Source organism: Penaeus monodon, chromosome 43 (genome assembly GCF_015228065.2).
Source record: "Penaeus monodon isolate SGIC_2016 chromosome 43, NSTDA_Pmon_1, whole genome shotgun sequence".
NCBI classification, from domain to species: Eukaryota; Metazoa; Arthropoda; class Malacostraca; order Decapoda; family Penaeidae; genus Penaeus; species Penaeus monodon.
Window position 1 is genome coordinate 18,904,971 of NC_051428.1, and position 5,000 is coordinate 18,909,970.

Sequence of the window (5,000 nt, forward strand, 5' to 3'; positions counted from 1 at the left end):
ATATATATTTTATATATACATATATAATTATATATATATATTGTATATAATGAAAAAAAAAATTATATATATTATATTAATATATATATATAATATATATATATATAGATATATAATTATATATTTATATAAAAATATATATATATATTATTATATAATAATGTATATATATATATATAATATATATAATTTGTTATATATATATTATATATATATTATATATATATATCATAAGTATATATATACAATATATAAAATATATTATATATATATATATATATATAATATAAATATATATATATATAATTATATATATTATATTTAATTTATATATATATAATATATATTTTTAATTGATATATATATATATATAATTTTATTTTGTATATGTATAAAAATACTATATAATGATAAGATATATATATATATTATAATATATATATATAATATTTTTTATATGTATTTTATTATTAAATATATATATTTTATAAAATTTATATATATATATATATATATATATTATATATATATATATTTATATATTTATAAAAATTAATATATAATTGTTTAAAATATATATATATATTATATATATATATATATATATAATAATATATATATATATTATTCTCTACATTTGTATATTTTACATTATTTTATATAATATATTTTATATATATATATATATATATATTATATCATTTATAATATATATATATATAATTAATATTTTATATATGTTATTATTTATATTTATATACCAAATTAAATAAACCCATATATTATATTATATATATATATATTATATAATTATATGTATACTTTATATAGTATATATATGTTTTTTAATATATATTAATTTTATAAAATTTTCTATTTTTATTATTTATTATATGTACAATTTATATATATATAAAAAATTTATATATATTATATCATTTAATATATATTTATATATTATATGTAATATATTTCCCCAAAAATTTATAAATAAAAAATTATATCCCCAAAATTTTTTTTTATTATTTATTTTTTTATAAAATTTAAATTTATATATTAATATTATATATTATAAAATTTTATATTAATAATTTATTTTTTAAAAAATATTCACATATATTCTATATACTAATATCAAAATTTCTATAATCATTTTAAAAAATTTTTATATATTATATATATTAATATTAAAATATATAATATATAATTTTATAGTATATATAAATCATTTTAATTAATATTTTATATATTTTATATTATATATAATATATATATAAAATTTTTAAAATTTATTTATACATGTATTATATTATATAATATATTATATATATATATATATTATGTTTATAAAATTAATATATATTAATAAATTATATATATTAATTTATGTTAAATATAATTATTAATATTATATATTTTTTATTATAATTATATATATTATATTATACATTGTATATATATATATATATATATGATGATGTTGCTATCCTATCTGAGTCTCTGGAGTCACTGGTGGCAGCTCTTGATGCATTTAGCAATGAGGCAAAGCCCTTGGGCCTAGAGCTCTCCTGGACCAAGACCAAGATTCACAACTTTGGGGGCCTGTTAGTCCATGCTTGCGGTGAGGAATTTGAGAGAGAGCTTTGCATGCCTTTGTAGCGTAGTCCATACCTCTGGGCTGTCAGACCAAGAAGTCAGTAGTTGGATTGGTTTGGCAGCAGGAGCCATGAACTCGATCAACAAGAGCATTTGGAGATCTCGGTACCTATGCATAAGGACCAAGCTACATGTCTTCAAGGCCTTGATACTGCCAGTTTTGCTCTATGGAAGCGAAATCTGGATGCAATCTAGTGTCTTAGAGTCTTGTCTTGATGCCTTTTGTAACAAGTCTCTTTGCCAGGTCATGGGGTACAGTTGGCTGGACCATGTGTCCAACTGACGGCTACACCATGAGACTGTCATAAGACCTGTTACTTGGATAATCTGGGATTGCCAACTCAGGCTATATGGGCACCTAGCTTGTTTCCTAGTGGATGACCCTGCCCATCAGGTTGTCGAGACAATCCTGGATGCAGAAGGCCCATGGGAGGACCTAGGAGGTCATGGCTTGGACAGCTCGACCAGACCTGTCGCGAGGAGTTAGACATGGGCCTAGTGCCTGCCTGGGGACTTGCCATATGTGTGTGTGTGTGTGTGTGTGTGTGTGTGTGTATGTGTGTGTGTGTGTGTGTGTGTGTGTGTGTGTGTGTGTGTGTGTGTGTGTGTGTGTGTGTGTGTGTGTGTGTGCATGCATATGTATATATATTTTTTTTCTTCTTTTTTCTTTTCTTTTTTTAATTTCTTTATATATACCTGCATAGGAGGGTTGGTGATTTTTTTTTAAGTTTTTGGTTTAAATCAGATGTATTTTTATTTAAATCAGATTTTTTTTTTTTATTAGCATGAAAATATCTGGAAAGCTATTATATATTCTATACAGTAGTTTAAAACACATTTTGGAGTGCTTTTACAGCATGTTACATCATCTCTCACTTAGTTACAAAGTGTTTGAACATGTCATGCAGCCCAGTAGCCAGGATTGCATAATTTCTGTGTCCTGACTCCTGTTCCTCTATCTGTGTTATGACATGGCCAGACTTGTGTAGTAGTTTGGGTGTTACGGCCACTCATTCCTGAACTAACAGCAAAACCATAGAGATGTCACTGACCATAAGGCTTAATGTATCTGGTAGAAAGAGTGATCCAGTGTGGGAACATAGCAGAATTCCTTCAGTCAGGTAAAGGATGGAGAACTCTATGTAAACTTGAGTTACAAGGAATAGTAGCAAGAATGAAATCTCAGAGAAAAATGTGAGCAGCTACAAACTGAATTATCAGAAGAGGATGTGGATGATCCAGGTAAGACTGAAAATCTGACTCCAAAGGTGCCTCAAAGAAGTGTTACAACTCCAGCATTACAGAACGAATGTCCAACTTCTGCCACAACTTTGCAACCAACTCTTCATTTAGATTGGTAGTATATCATGAGTTTTGTAAAATGTTTCTGAAGTTGAGGCCAGGATACACTCCTCCAACAAGAAAAGCAATTGCAGATAAATTCCTATCTATTTTATATGAAAAAGAATATGCTGAAGGATCAAACTATATGTGTCTTTAGATGGATGGTTTAACATTAATAATGAGCCTGTTATATGTGTACTATGACAACTTCAAATGGCCATATATGTCTAGTGGATACAGTAGGCACAAGTGGCCAGTCTCATACAGATAACGCAGCCAATGTAAACAAAATGAGGAAACTGTTAGAACAGGGAAATGGACTGAAGCTGGTGACCTATGGCTGTACTGCAAACATTCTGAATTTTCTAGCTCAGAACCAGGAAATTGGCAATATTAAAGAGTATGAAGTGTATATAGGAAAATACTTCCGAAACAATCACTATGCTTCTGACACCGTGAGGAAGGTGGGCAACATATTGTTTTGCCTCAGGACACAAGATGGAATACCATGTATAACTGTCTGAAGATATACGTAAAGAACTGGCCAGCTACCATGACAATTTGTGCAGTTAATAGGGAACAGATTGATGTCAGAGTTAGAGAGGTGTCTAACTTAACACTGAAGCAGTCAGCAGAGGACCTATTTGCATGACTAGTACCAATAGCTGTGGCTTTGGACAAAGTATGGTGAAATAAATGTACAACTGTTGAAGCAGTGAACAAATGGAAAGAATTAACTTCCTGCAGTGACAGAGATGCAGTAAGTTCTGCAAAAAAAAAAGGTTCTGCCAAGTCATAACACCAGCTCATCTTCCTGCAAGCCTGATTCATCCTTCCTCTCAAGGAAAACTGCTTAGTGCAGAAGTGAATAATGCAATGGACTACGCCAATGAAGAGTTTCCCTCTCTTGTCCCAGTCGTCATGAAGTTTCAAGTCTAATCGGCTCCTTTTCATGCAATTAAGGTAGAGATTCTGTCACCAAGTGTATGTCAGCTGTTGAATGGTGGAGGTCACATTCAAATGTGTTGGATAGTGATGTAATTTCAACAGTACAACTACCATCTGCAGTGGCATCTTCATCGGGGGTTGTAAGAGTTTTCAAACTATGGTATTGTACTTTCTGGACTAAGGAACTGGCTAATGACAGAAAAAGCAGCAAAACTGGTGTTTTTTGTTGAAAATCATGAATGCACACAAAGTAAATGTATTTAACCCAATCACCCCGGATTTATGTTCTGTCCCTTGTAGGGTTTTGTGAATTTTGTTACATACAGATGGCTCCACATGTGCTCAGCCTCCAAGGAGTCTATCAGTAGCCCCTACTGACTGATCTTGATTTCCCCATTCCTTGAATTGGCGGGAAAATGCGTTTTTCCTTTTAATACAATTGATATCAATACTGTTATTATTGTTATTGATGTTATGATTATTAAAGTATTATTAAAATCTTGTTAACATTTAAGACAATGAAATAATGCAAAAGATCCTTTCCAAAAGTCAAGGAAAAGGGTAAACAGGTGAGAAAGGTAGGACTAATAAGTGACCCCTTGATGACTAAGCACTTGTAGAGCCATGTATGTGTGAATACAATAAATAAACCTGTGTTACAGTGGGCATGGCATGTATTCTTGCCAAACGTGGTGATTGGGTTAATGATACTAATGATCAGGCTGCACAAAGAACCAACTCTATTGTCATATGAATTAAAAATAAAACCTTTATTTTTTAAAGATATTATATTTCAATTTCAATGAATTTATAATTTGTTTTTTATGAACTTTTCAAAAGAAGGGGATAATAACTTTTCAAAGAAGACTGCTTTTCCAGTATAAATTCAATGTGCTTTTGTTTTTAATACAGGCTATAATAATTTTGTATTTCTTTTTTGAATTCATTACTTCAGGATATAAATACAGTTCATTATAAGTAAACCTCTTTTATTTCCCTCTGTAATAGCATGTGGAATTTTTTAAATTGTATTGTCAAAGGAAGTGCTTTAG

General features: G+C 28.8%; 1 protein-coding gene across 1 annotated transcript in view; it reads left to right on the forward strand.

The window, feature by feature from the left end:
• LOC119568370 (cotranscriptional regulator FAM172A-like) overlaps window positions 1-5,000 on the forward strand; it is a gene marked incomplete at its 3' end in the record, with an annotated part of 89,487 nt that overhangs the window by 26,073 nt on the left and 58,414 nt on the right. The gene's annotated exons all lie outside the window — the stretch shown is intronic.